We start from the raw sequence: 15187 nt of genomic DNA on the forward strand, positions 1-15187 counted from the left end.
CTGTAACAGATTTTCAAAGAGGTTCATAATCTCAAAAAAGGTAAAAATCACCAGCAAGGCTAAGGGTTTAAGTTCTACCCCAGTGTATTGGTAGGATTAGCAGGATTAAACTTTCAGTTTGCTTGTGAATATTACTATGCACAATTCCAGACTACAAAATAGCTTCAGCAAGCAATGTTGGTTAACGTACAGATATGGTTTAAAAATACCACATCTGGGCTTCCCTGGTGGCGCAGTGGTTGAGAGTCCGCCTGCCGATGCGGGGGACACGGGTTCGTGCCCCTGTCCGGGAAGATCCCACATGCCGCGGAGCGGTTGGGCCCATGAGCCATGGCCGCTGAGCCTGCGCATCTGGAGCCTGTGCTCCGCAGCGGGAGAGGCCACAACTGTGAGAGGCCCGCGTACCGCAAAAAAAAAAAAAAAAAAAAAATACCACATCTGTTTGTAAATAACCTCCTAATTTTATGTTTTTCTCAAACAATCCCTCCAACAAATAGTTCCTCCTGTTGACTGACTGACAATGAAAATCTGTAAGAAATTTCTGGCATATACATACACAAAGACAGTAGATATTTTTCTCTCACAACCTGAAATTTTTCTATTGGGATAAAATAAAGATTTTATTTATATCTACACAGAATTTAAGGGGGAAAATTAACAGTATTCCTGGTAGATATAATTAACATATGTTTGGGGTTATTAATAAAGATCTTAAGAACCTATCCTTTAAGATATAAATTAATTTTGTCAAGATAGTAAATCTCCTTTGGATTTCAGTGATTATTACTTTCTTAAGTGTTTTAACTGGGATTTTAACATAAAATTACAAATAAGTTATTAGTTTGTTAAAGTATTTAAGGGATAATGGAACTGAACTACTTCACTTATCTCCTTTTTCATAGTAGAATCTATTTTCCTTGCCTAAATAGTGCCTTTCACTCTCCCCTTCCGAAGTACATGAAAGATATAGTACCTAAGAGCAAGGTGTTTTTTCTATAATCAGCTTACAAGAAGGTTCAGTCAGACCTAAGTTCATTTCTTTTCTTGTTCTATAATGTTGTTTGGGGTTTTATTCCAAATACTAGGCTATTTAGTATTTATTTAAAAAAAGTACTAGGATAGCTTGACTGATGATGCTGGGTGGGCTGGACCTGACAGAGAATAAGATGAGATGCCAGGTGCTCATTAGATGGATTAGAGACAAGAACAGGCTCAGAAAGCCTGGCTTAGACAGCCTTATATCGAAGAAATATCTCTACATTAAAGAATGACTTGCCCTTGTCACTAAGTTCACTGAATTTTGCCCAACAAGCATCCCCGAAATAAGAATTATAAGAATGTAATATCTTCTAGTCCATATTACTTGCAAAAAAAGAACCTATAATAAATAAGAAAAAATGATTATATAAATATAGCTATTTATTCACTCAACAAGTGTTTATTAAACACCTGCAATAAACTGATTTTGATCACGGGGAATAAAAGAGAAATAAATTGTACAAGCAAGTTTATAATCTAGTGAGGAAGGTAAATATATATAAACAACTAGTCAGAATAAAATAAGTGGTATAAAAGAGACAATGAGGAGGAAATATAGAAATTTGCAGAAGTAGTAGAGATTCTTACTGAGAAATGAGCGAGAGAGGGCTGGAACTGAACCTTAAATGATTGTTAGAATTTCCATTCCAATAAATAGAAAAGAAGGGGAGATAATTCAAAACCAAAGGAATTGCCTGAGCTGTGAAATAGTAGCTTTAGGAACAATGACCGGCCCTCATTTGACTACAGTAACACAGACTAAAAATGTAGATTCAGTGGAAAACAGTTTGGCAGTTCCTGAGAAAGTTAAACACAGAATTACCCTATGACCCAGCAATTCCACTCCTAGGTATATACCCCAAAGATTAAAAACAGATGTTCAAATTAATACTTGTACACGAATGTTCACAGCAGCACTATTCATAATAACCAAAAGGTAGAAATAACCCAACTGTCCATCAACAGACGAATGGACAAACAAAATGTAGTATATTCATATAATGGAATATTATTTGGCCACAGAAAGGAATGAGGTATTAATACATGCTACAATGTGGATGAACATTTAAAACACCATATAAGTGAAAGAAGCCAGACACAAAGGTCACTATATTGTATGATTTCTCTGAACTATCCAAAACAGGTAAATGTATAGAGACAGAAAGAAAACTAGTGGTTGCCGGGGGCCAGGGTGAGGGAGAAATGGGTATAAGGACTCCTTTGGGGGTGATGAAAATGTTTTGGAGCTAGACAGAAGTGACGGTTGTACAACACTGTGAATGTAATTAACGCCACTGAACTGCACATTTTAAAATGATTAACTTTTATGTTGTATGAATTCCACCTCAATTTTAAATGGTAGATTAAAGGTCGGTGGTACATACTACTAGTGCTTACTAATATTCTTCCCAGTCCCCAGAAGTTTATATCATCCAGTCACCCTACAGTTACGCAGGGCCATGGGGCTGTTTTAGCAAACAGGCTGTGAGCAGAAGCAACACATGTCACTTCCTGGCCAAAGTACTGAAGAATGGGTAAGAGAAGAGAGGCCATGCCTCTCTCCCCTGCAAAGCCCTGTGAGACAATGGAGAAGACTGTGTCCCTGAATAAATGAGGCCCTCCCTATTGGCCCACGCTGGACATGTCGTATGAGTATGAAATATGCTTTTGCCATCTTAAGTCACTGAAATTTTAGGGGTTGTTACTGCAGTGTAAACTAATCCTACTCTGACTAATATAGGGTCAGATCCAGGAAGACCATGAGAACAATATTAAGAAATTTTAATCTTATTCTGAAGGGCGTAGAGAAACAATATTTTTGAGGAGAAAAGTGACATGATGTGCACTTGAGGAAAATAATTCTGGATGCAATGCGCTGAGTAAAGTATGAATAAGAGCAGTCCTCAGCCTCTGGTGCACATCAGAAATCACCTGAGGAGAGCTATAGTCATCTTCGAATTTCTTTATATTTCTGTAAAGAATAAAATATTTGTCCTCTGGGGAAAAAAATCATCCGAGGAGGTTTTCAAATTGCAATGCTCTGGTCCAGGGTGTCTCTAGATATTCTGAACCAGAATCTCTAGAGGCAGGGTCTAGGCACCTATAATTGAAACAAACTCTATGGGAAATTCTAGACTACAGGTTAGAGCCAAGGAGGAGATGTCTAGTCCTAAAATGACCAAGTTTACACGTTTAGTGATTTCAAATAAACAGTATAACAAAATAACTATTTTCTTGACAAATGGAATGATAAATGTTTAGGGAGTTTCTGTTAAAATACTAAGTTATTGAAAGGTTACTCACATTAACATTTGTATATTGCTACTAAGAGCTGAATAAAGAATGTTCATTTGGTATGCAGGGATTTAAGCTTTCGGGGCTTTTTGTTTAGTTTAGTTTTGGTTTGATTTTTCTTTTTAAAACCATGCCACAATGCCAAATCTTACATTTTTTTCTTTTTCCTGTTGAACTGATGCTACATTAAGATATAGGCACAAACATCTCCTAAGTGTTTTAAATCCATCCAATTGTTTGAGAAGGCATACGTGCTGGGCCAAAGAAGCCAAAACATTAGAGCTAGGAATTTTGATGAAGATAATAATTGCTTACAGACCAGCCTGTTTTAACTTGCTGAACAAAGAACACAATTTTATACCACATTTTCATCACAGGCTTTTTCTCTGCATAATCACTACTATACATAATGAGCACTTTGAAAAGGGAGATTATTTACAGGTTAAAGAGTAAGGAAGTTATCAGTTAGATTCCACCATCTTCAAAATTTCACTTACTCAAACTTTACATTAATTAAAAAAACTTTTTTTGCTGGCCTAAGCACTGTTTTGAATCTTTATAACCCATTTGTTTAGTGTGCACAGCAAAAATCTAGGAACAAAGACACTGTTAATTTCCAGTTAATTTCCCTGAATGGTTATAACCTTGGATAGGTCAATAATTTCTTTGTGCCTTAGTTCTTTTCTAGGACATTTCTATATAGCAATACAGTTCCATCTTTCTCACATCTGAAAGCTGTATTCAGGCTCTGTGCCTATGTCAGGAGTTATGCCCTCACTCCTTCTCCCATTCAGTTACTTCCATCACTTGCAGACCCCATAATTCAATACTCAACCAATATTTATTAAGGGCTTAATCCAGGACAGGCAATGCAGTGAGGGTGGGGATGAGTTCAGTCCACAAAGAACAGTGATGCTAGTTTCCTGACTAATAGAATGGATGTCTCAGTCATTTTGCTTGTTTCATCCTGATTCTGGATTTCCTATTCTTTACTTCCTCTGAAATATGTAGCTGGAAGTCCTGAAAATCAAGGTAGTATAAATTCTGAGTATCGGGTTAAGGCAAGTCACTCGGTGATCACATGGTTATAGGGCCACACAGTCCAGAAGTCAATATGGTTTCAAGACACAGATTAAGAAGTCACAGAAGGGACCAAAGCCACCAATTCACAAGGCCAAGATAACTCTTTGTTTGTGGTACCAGTGGTGATCCTAGGTTTGCTCAATCTTTTTGCCCTTACAACTCCAGCCTCTAAGGCAGAACTCTGTGGACCTCAGCAAGCTATGTAGATTTCTGATTCCCCTGAAGCAGGGAGCCATTCATCTCAGCACCTAAGCCTTCAGTATCAGTGTGCAAAAGCAGGGTCATGACTTCCAACTAAGTCTGAAATCTTGTAAATGACAGAGAGAAAGGAGGGTGGGAAGTGAGAGACCTATGTCGTCCAGATGTATAAAGGGTCAGATTCTAATGGTAGACCTTAAGTTTGAGACTCCAGACCCTGGACATGTGCTCATTATTCTCCATCTACCCATGCCACTGGTGTTTGTATGTCAATCTCTTATACTCTGTCTTTGATCTGTTGCTTGCCCTGAGCCTTGCCATTCAGAGGCTACCTGATTCTGATCCATGGCCTTGTTCTGATCTTAGATCATGGATATGCCCAATCTCAAACACTTATCTGGCTCTGGATCCCTAGCCCAGGCCTGATCACAAACTTTATTCTCTTGCCACCTATGCTCATGCCACTTATTTCAGTCTCGCCACAGTTTCTTGTCCTCTTTCTGCATACATTGTTGCCTATAGTTTGGGGCTGGCTAGAATTTTAGAATCCTTTCTAGCTCATTCCGGCAGGACAAAGTAGGTAAGTAATAATTAGTTTATTTAACAACAGTGTACAGAGAAGACCTAAATTTGCTCACATTTAACTGTAGTATGTACATCACGTAATTATACCTTTCTGTATCTCAAATTTCTCTCTCTAAATTAATACATTTGCCATCACATTCCCTCAAAGATATATTTATACTTAATTAAAATAACATGTATTAATTAAAATAACATGTATTCTGAGGTTATAATAAAGCTATATATAATATGCTCCTGCATTCCTAACTGTAAAATGAGTATTAAGAACATTTAGAAACAAACTGGCTCCCTAAAAGGAATAAAAATTTTGAGTAATTTATTTTAAATATAGTACAGCCCACTTTACAAAATATTTCTGAAATGTTACATAAAAAGAAAAATATTATAAATGAATTAAGTAGAACATATTATTCAGAAGAAATTCAATGGTGGGTTCTTTTTCTTAGTGAGGAAGGATTTTGGAAATGTTATCAGTTGTCCCATAATTTAATAAGTTTTACATATTCAGATATAATTGCATTGAGTTTTCTGAAAGAGATTTATCTTAACAATCTTAGGGGAAAGGAATATTCTAAGTACATTTTATTGGGTTAACTCAGTTAAAGACTTTGATTTTCCTAGCAGGGAATTACTAAAACAGACACATTTTTCTTTTAAAGGCACAAGAATTCTCATTGTGCTAGTATAAAGAGTAGATTCTAAAGTGTTATATAAAGTATGCTTCTAAAATTTAAAAGAGTTAAAGGAGATTCCTCATCTCAATTCCTAGGAGATGCTGTATCTGGAAAGGGTAAACAGAAGCAAATAGTTTCCTGAAATTGTGCCAGGGCTACATGTCAACTGCCTGGCAGGAAATGCTTTTGGAGGGCCTAGATAAACAGACTATCATCTTTTTTTGGAAAAATCTTCTTCTTTGACTTCTTACAAAGCAAATGTACTGAGTCTAACTAGCATCATGAACACAATAAGCAGAAAAGGGCACAGAGGATTTTTAAATGATGGTATCTTTAGAATCTCTAACAAGTGATCTGTCCTTCACTTTTAACATACATGGACCTCACTGCTCAACAAGCATATACTCAGTATATGGTTGTTGAAATTTGCTGGTAAATTAAATCTTATCTTTCTATTAATTTTCATCATGATTTTGGTGAAGCTTTATCTTACAAGAAATTTTCATTTAGCAGCAGCTCTAAATACTTTAGCATTATACAATGATAAGATTTTCTTGCATTTATATAGCAATTAATTTTTCAAAATATTTTACATCCATTATCTTAATTTTTGTTCTAACATTTTATTTTACAAGTGCTAGCATTGATGCTAAGCTAGCATCTAACTAACATCTCATGAGATGTCAGTACAAAAATTAAATCAAAGATTAAGTTAGAGGACCAGACCTAACCTATTTGTCTGAAATATTTTCTAGTACATTTCCTTCTGTCCCCACTATGTACCAGATAATGGATCCAAAAATCCTACTGTCATATCTACTAAAATAAACCTTTGATCTCACCTCACTTTCTTAAACTGCAAAAAGCATGATGAGGATCTAGGTGTTGACTCAGAACACCTACTATCAGCTAGAGAAATCTCCTGCCTTGTATACAGTCTAGTCAGCATTTTTGTACCTCCTCTCTCCACCAGCCTACCTGTTCTGTTCTGCTACAATCCCATCACCCATCTTCTTTTCTGCTTTTCTCACACTGAAAGCATCCTATGCCCCACTCATCTTACGCCGAATCTTACGCAGTCCACAACCCAGAGCAAAATTTCCCTATAGCCCAAGTAACAAAGTAATATGAAATGTGGCATACCTCTCTACCTGCCTGCCTTAACCTGTAGTCAGGGCGCCTCAGATAACAATTTGAGCCACTGCAACTATGAGGTCCTTCTCCATATTCTACAGCCACCAGCCATTACTTCCAATATCCACCCAATCTGCTCCTTCCCTCCTAAACAGAACATCTTTACCTTAGTTACTATTGGGCCTCATGGGAAAAAACAAAACAAAACTTTGTGTGTAGACCATTTTATGCACTCTCCACAAAATGCGAAGGGGATGGTATGTGACTGGAAAAAGGTCACAAAACTGAAAGATACAAATATTTGAGTGTAAATAGTACATTTTAAATGATATAGTCACCCTATTATTTCTTTAAAATCTTAATTTATTTCTTAAAATAGGGTATACCTATAATTATAATTAGGTAAACTTAGTACAGACCAGGAAATATACGTAAAGTTTTCTCTAGGACTGGTATAAAACTAACCCTAGAAATTTGGTTTCCTACTCCACTTGTTAGAGCTTCCGGGAATGGAAATACATCCAAACATCAATACAGAACAGAGGCTTAATAAATGACCACTGAACAAATAAAGAAATATTGATGGAATGAATAAACATAAATTTCATCCTAAAGAATATGTAAAAGTAAATCTTAAGAGAGTTAAGAGTTATTAGGAGTTTGGGATTAACATAAACACACTACTACATATAAAATAGATAACTGGGACTTCCCTGGTGGCACAGTGGAACATTGGGAACACTTCCAGAATGATGGACTGAGGAGATTGACAAATCATCTATCCAAAAAGCCACATTAAAATAATACAAAATTATCAAAACAATCATTTCAAGATTTTGGGGGGGAAATTAACCAGAGGTACACAACAAATTGAAAAGCATTATTTAAAAGAACAACAACAACCGAACCTCTGTTAAGAAAAGTAGGGATCTGGGGCATCAGAGGCTGTTCTCATTCCCTATTCCCTACCCCCAACTCCAACATGATGATTCTATCAGGACAGGACAAGCCATGAAAACCAGCAGCTCTGCTGCTTGGAGGGTGATGGCTTAATTTGGTGTCCAGAGTATTGTCGGAAACAAATGACCTTAGAAAATAAGTGGTAAACTATCACCAAAAATTAATATTACAGCTGGCTGAGACTGCAGCACTGGTTGGGGCAAGCAATAGAGCAGCCAGAAATTTAAGTGAGACTCAGGGAACAGTCGTAGTAGACCTTGATAAGCTCTCACGTATCCGTGGTGGTCTGGAAGGTGTGCCCATGCCCAAGGTTATGCACTGGCTGAATGTGAGGCCTTGCATATACAGAAAATAAAAGTCACAGCAGACTTGACTGACCTTTAAATGTGTTGCTCAAGTCATACACAGATACTCAGCAAAGGGTAAAGCCAAACTAGGCTCAAGATATTTAAGTACAACCTGTTACCAATCATTAGCTGACCACTAAACTATGCTGACAATCCCTAGGAAGTCAGGCTTAAAAATAAAAACAAGAATTAAAAGAAAAAAAACTGAGGAGACACATCAGTGGCCACACATTGCAGGGCAAACAGACTCTACAGACTAAGTCCAGGCACGTTACCAAACAGCCAACAAACAACAGTAGCAGCAACAACCCCTGGTGAGGGGGAAGATCAGAATCGAGAGTTGCTATATTATCTAAAACAGAGGTCAGCAAACTATAGTCCACAGCCCAATTATGGCCCATTGCCTGTTTTTTTTACATAAAGGTTTTTTTGGAAGACATCTATGCTCATTCATTTACACATTGCCTATGTCTGCTTTCCCACTACAACAGCAGAGTTAGTTAGTTACAACAGAGACCACATAGCTTGCAAAGCCTAAAATATTTACTGTGTGGTCCTTTATAGAAAACATTTGTTAGTCCCTGATCTAAAATGTTCAGTTTTCAACAAATAATTATGAGACATACAAATAAATAGGAAAGGGAGGCCTATATACAGAAAGAGGACACACTTAATAGAAACTGGCTCTGAGGGGGCCTAAATGTTAGACTTAACAAAGATTTCGGGCTTCCCTGGTGGCGCAGTGGTTGAGAGTCCGCCTGCCGACGCAGGGGACACGGGTTCGTGCCCCGGAGCGACTGGGTCCGTGGGCCGTGGCCGCTGAGCCTGCGCATCCGGAGCCTGTGCTCCGCAATGGGAGAAGCCACAACAGTGAGAGGCCCGCGTACCACAAAAAAAAAAAAAAAACAAAACAAAGATTTCAAGGCAGCTGTTATAAATATGTTCAAAGAACTGAAAAAATAAACAAGTTTTTAAATTAAAGTATGACAACAACTCAATAGAGAATATCAATCAAAAGATAGAGATTATAAAACAAAACAAATGCCAGAGTTGAAAAGCACAGTAACTGAAATGAAAATTCACCAAGGGATTCAACAGCAGATTTGAGATTGCAGAAAAAAAGAATTAGTGACCTTGAAGACATATCAATAGAGATTATCCAATCTAAAGAAAAGAAAGGAAAAACGATAAAGAAAAATAAACACATACTAACATATGTGTAAGGGGAGCCCCAGAAGGAGGAGAGAGAGAGAGAAGGGCAGGAAAAAATGGCCCCAAACTTTCCAAATATGAGGAAAAACAATCTACCCATTCAAGAAGTGTAATGAACTCCAAGTGCAATGAACACAAGAATCCACAAAAAACCTACTAGTACCAGCAAATGAATTCAGCAAGGTCACAGGACACAACATCAATATGTAAAAATCAACTATATTTCTATATACTAGTACATAATCTGCAAATAAAATCAGGAAAACAATTCTACTCCCAATGACATAAAAAATTAAGTATTTAATACATTTGTTAAAAGAAGTGCAAGAGTACAGTAATAGCTATACAACATTGCTGAGAAAAACCTAAAAAAAAAAACTGAAATACATAGATGTTCCATTTTCATGAATTCAAAAACCTAATGTTAAGATTACAATTCTTCCTAAATTGACCTATAGATTCAGTACAATCTCTATCAAAATCCTAATAATTATGCATAAGCTGATAAGCTGAATTTAAATTTTATGGAAATACAAATGACCTAGAATACCAAAACAATTTTTAAAATTAAGAACATAGTTGATGGATTCATAGCTGCCAATTTCCAAACTTACTAGAAAGCTATAATAATCAAGACAGTGTGATACTGACGTAAGGACAAACACAGATCAATGGAACAGAATTAAAAATCCAAAAGCTGATCCTTATATTTAATTTGTTAAATAATTGATATTTAACAAAAGTGCCAAAGCAATTTAATGAGAAAAGGATAGTCTTTTCAACAAATGGTACTAAGATAATTGGACATCTGCATGTAAAGAGAAGAATAAAGACCCTTACCTCATAACACATAAAAATGAATGCAAAATGGCATAAACCTAAATGTAAAAACTAAAATATAAAGCTTTTAGAAGAAAACATAGGAAAAAAATTTTCAAGACCTTTGGTTAGGGAAAGATATATTTAGATATGACACCAAAAATATTGTGCAATCCATAAAAGAAAAAAATTAATAAGTTGGACTTCCATCAAAATTTAAGATGTTTGTGCTTCAAAAGACACTATTGTGAAAATGAAAGCCATGACTGGGAGAAAATACTTATAAATCATATGACTGATAAACAATTCTTGTTAAAAATAAGAACTCTTGGGCTTCCCTGGTGGCGCAGTGGTTGAGAGTCCACCTGCCGATGCAGGGGACACAGGTTCGTGCCCGGGTCTGGGAAGATCCCACATGCCGCGGAGCGGCTGGGCCAGTGAACCATGGCCGCTGAGCCTGCACGTCCGGAGCCTGTGCTCCGCAACGGGAGAGGCCACAACAGTGAGAGGCCCACGTACCGAAAAATAAAAAAAAATAAGAACTCTTATAACTCAATTTTTAAAAAAAATTTTAAAAATGGAGCAGAAGATTTGAATAGACATTTCATGAAAGAAGAAATAGGAATAGCTAATAACCGCAAGAAAACATGTTCAACATCATTAGCCATTAAGGAAATGAAAATTAATATCACAATGAGATACTACTTCACACCCATTAGAATGACTATAATCAAAAAGACAATAACAGGGACTTCCCTGGTGGTCCAGTGGTTAAGAATCTACCTTCCAACGCAAGGAACACAGGTTCAATCCCTGGTTGGGGAACTAAGATCCCACATGCCGTTAGGCAACTAAGCTAACACTCCGCAACTACTGAGCCCGTGCACTCTGGAGCCCATGCGTCACAACTAGAGAGCCCACATGCTGCAACTACTGAGGCTGCATGCCACAAGTAGAGAGCCTGTGAGCCGCAACTGAACCACGTACTGCAACGAGAGATCCTGCACGCCGCAACTAAGACCCGACGCAGCCAAATTGAAAAAAAAAAGACAATAACAAGCACTGAGGAGGATGTAGAAAAATTGGAACCTTCATACATTGCTTGTGGAAATGTAAAATGGTACAGCCACTCTGGAAAACAGTTTGGCAGTCTCTTAAAATGTTAAACATAAATTTACTGTAGCACCCAGCAATTTAACTCCTAAGTATCTCCCCAAGAGAAATGAAAACCTGTATCCACACAAAGTCTTATACCCAATCTTTTATAGCAGCCTTATTCATAACAGCCCCAAGCTGGAACAACTGGTAAATGGATAAACAAAATGTAGTATATTAATATAGTGATGCAATATTATTCAGCCATTAAAAGGAATGAAGTACTGATACATGCTACAATATGGATGAACCTCAAAAACATCATGCTAAGTGAAAGAAGCCAGACAAAAAGGTCACATATTATATGATGCATTTATAGGAACTGGACAGAAAAGGCAAATTTATAGAAATGGCAAGCAAAATAGTGTTCGCCTGGGTCTAGGGGTGGGAGCTAAGACTGACTGCACATGGTGGACACTAGGGTTCTTTTTTAGGTCATGAAAATGTTCCAAGACTGGATTGTGGTGATGATTGCATAAATTAACTAAAATTAAAATAAATTAACTGAATTGTATACTTCGATCAGGTGAAGTTTATATATAAATTATGCCTCAAAGTAGTTTTTTAAAAACTCTACATGGATTCCAACTATTTATATCTTCCAAAATTACTATTCCTTTAATCTCTGATGTTTTTAAAATGACAAAACTTTTCACTAATCATTCCTGCTCTGCAATCAATTTTTTAACTTCCAGTCAATTTTTAACATTTTGTGAAAGCTAATTCTCAGAAGTTGGTTTCATTTTCTTTAATCTATATAATTGAGATGACAATTTTGATGAGTTTCTTTCATTCCCCAATAACCCAATGAGTTGATGTAATCAGGCAAAATGAATGATCTAATGACTCACTCAGTCATGATATAATGACTGTAATACTACTTTACAAAGCTATAATGATTCTAAAGCTCTCTAAGTCTCCTGAAGAAATAAAAATACCACCTGTCAGATAAAATGATTTATACATTCTTCGGTATGTACAGTATAAATCATTGTCTAACTGGCATGACACCCACTTTCGCATCCTACGTTTTTAACCCTTTTTTGCCCCCTCCACATAGAGAAAAAGAATTTACACTGCTCTTCACTAGATTTGTTTTTTGTCCTCAAAAAGTCCCAAATACGGCATCAATCTCTTTCCTCAGATCTCAGGAATAAAGACTTCCTCCAGTCATCTATTCCCCCAAACATAGGCAAATAACTTCTATGTGTTCTCTGTAATGAATTTACCCTTATGAAGAGAGAAATCATGGAAGACTTATACCAATGGTTTCTTTCTCCATCAATGATCAGATACATTCCTGATTATATGCCCTCCCTCTATTTGTTGGTCCATTTCTAAGTCTCTACCAGTGGCTTTCAGGAGTACCTGGCTTGGGCTGTGTTTGATTCACAAGGGTCCTGATGGCAGGTCATGTTCCATCATTTTTTTCCATCCAATCTTAAAAAAGAGAAAAAGGATTCGCTCAATCTGTGGCTTACAGTACAAATGTTGAAATTATTTTTAAATATATATATATATATTTATAAACATAAAGACAAACACAAAGATTTAATTTCATGTCAGTCTTCAGGCTTCAGTTTCATTCCAAGCAACTTCTTTCCCATATATTTCTAAATGTTAAATTCTGGAAAAATTAGTTACAACTGAATATTCATTGAATTCATTAAAGTGTATGTATGTGGATATTTTTAAGAAGCCAATTCTTACCTGGCCTAAAAGGAATCTATTTAAATTAAAAATTCAATCAGTAAATTCAACAAATATCTATTGAACACCTACTGCTCAACAGTCCCCGGATACTTAGGGACAAATAAGGAACAGTTTCCACCTTCAAGAAGTTTATAAGCTGATAGGAGAGAACTAATCAGAACCACATATAATTTAAATCAGATTGGGATAAGTACCACAATATTAAAAAAAAAAAAGCCATGAAAACATAGGTTGTACGTGGGAATCAGGGAAGATTTCAAAAACTTCCCTTGACAAAAAGATAATGCTTCAACTGGAATGGAACTGGGAGTGGAGAGTAGTAACAGAATCCTGGGGAAGAGAGTCAAGTGGGGTGCAGTGTAGATGTAGTCTCAGATGAGTGAGGGCATATTGGGAGAGAAGACTGAAGTCTGATAAAGATAATAATACTAGCTAATATTTATTGAGCATTTACTATGTGCCAAGTACTATTTAAAGCACTTTACATATATTAACTTATTTGATCCTCACAACTACCCTATGAGGAATGTAATTATTCCCATTTTATAGATGGCAAAACTGAGGTATAGAACAGTTAAGTAGTCTGTTCATGGTTACACAGATAACAGTTATGCAGCCAGGATCTTGAAATCCATAAATAATAAAAGAAGAACAAATTCTATCTCACCCCTAACTACATTCATTATAAGAGCAATTAACAGGTGTCTTAACTACCCCTTCTCCCATTAATTCCTAAGCCATCCTTCAAGGCCCAGCTCAAATGTTTCCTTCCTACAAAACCTTTCTTGATCCCCCAGCTGAACAATATATATTTCTCCTCTAAGCTTCATAGCACTTATCTGGATCAATCTTACAGCAAACAGCTTATGAACAAAATCTTAATATTTCATTCCTAGCATTACAGATTTTATGTGCATCATTCCCTCTTTTAAGTTCTCCTTTATACTTTGTATTCTCCACCACTCCTAGGGCAGTGCCTGGCACATAATGGTAGCTATATCTATGGAGCACTTATTCTTGGCAAGGCATTGTGCTGAGTATTTTACAGGAATTCTCTCACAAAATCCTTACAGCAACCCTATTCATACATTCAATCGCTATTTTCAGTCCCTTCTGTGGCAAATAAAAACTAGATGACTCTTAAACTCAGTAAACAAGGCAGATATGATCCATGTCCTCAAGAAGCCCACAGTCTATGAAGATTGGTACTGTTGGTATCCTCTAGAATAGAGATGAGGAAAAGTGAGACTCAAAGAAGTTAATTTGTTTGCCCAGAATCACACAGCAAAAAAGTGGCAGAGTCTGAATTCAAACTCAGCTCTCCAGACTGGATATTTGGGACCCTGTGCATAAAACCACTATGGCCTAAAGGAGGCACCTAATAAACATTTATTGAAGGAAACGTTTTAGAAAACTCCTACAATGAAAACTATCCCGAGGATAATGAAGACTGCCATTCAATTTCGCTCTGAGAGGAAAGCAGGAAATGAGCAACAGTACAGATGGAGGTTGTAGTAGTATCCTCATACACACCTGATAGCTCAGAACTGCTAATCAAGCCATCTGCTGAGGAGACCTGCTCAGCACTGAGGATTTCCTCGTGTCCCTTAAAGTGGTCCCTCCTGAGCAACAAGGCCTCGCTGCGCGCCAGGATGGTGTAGCGAAGTCACTAATTCTCAATGAGACCCTGGGTCTCCTACCAGATAACCGGTGGCGTGGAATGGAAGGTAAAGACGCACGGCTCCTTATTTAAACGTGGGGCAACTATTCTTGAAAGGTGAACCCCCGACCCCGAGAGAAGCGGCCTCCAAAAAAGGTGTGAGTCTATACTTCTCACCGGAGGAGTGAGAAAGCAACCACGAGGGGATTACGAGAGACCCTACACACAACGCAGGCACCCCTGGCCCTGTGGGCCGGACATCCCACAGCCCACAGCCTGCTGGCCAGACAGACTCCCTTCTGCAAACGCCACTG

The 15187-nt window shown here is 37.2% G+C and overlaps 1 protein-coding gene across 1 annotated transcript in view; it reads right to left on the minus strand.

Annotated features, from left to right (window-relative positions):
* DENND2B (DENN domain containing 2B) overlaps window positions 1-14984 on the minus strand; it is a 174696-nt gene extending 159712 nt beyond the window's left edge. The window contains exons 1-2 of the mRNA XM_032641440.1: window positions 14747-14984; window positions 12869-12940 (exon numbers count right to left, since the gene is read on the minus strand). The gene's annotated coding sequence lies outside the window, so the exon portion shown is untranslated. The remainder of the gene's footprint in view (window positions 1-12868; window positions 12941-14746) is intronic.
* Between the last annotated feature and the right edge of the window lie 203 nt (window positions 14985-15187).

Source organism: Phocoena sinus, chromosome 8, assembly GCF_008692025.1.
Source record: "Phocoena sinus isolate mPhoSin1 chromosome 8, mPhoSin1.pri, whole genome shotgun sequence".
In the NCBI taxonomy this organism is placed as follows: Eukaryota; Metazoa; Chordata; class Mammalia; order Artiodactyla; family Phocoenidae; genus Phocoena; species Phocoena sinus.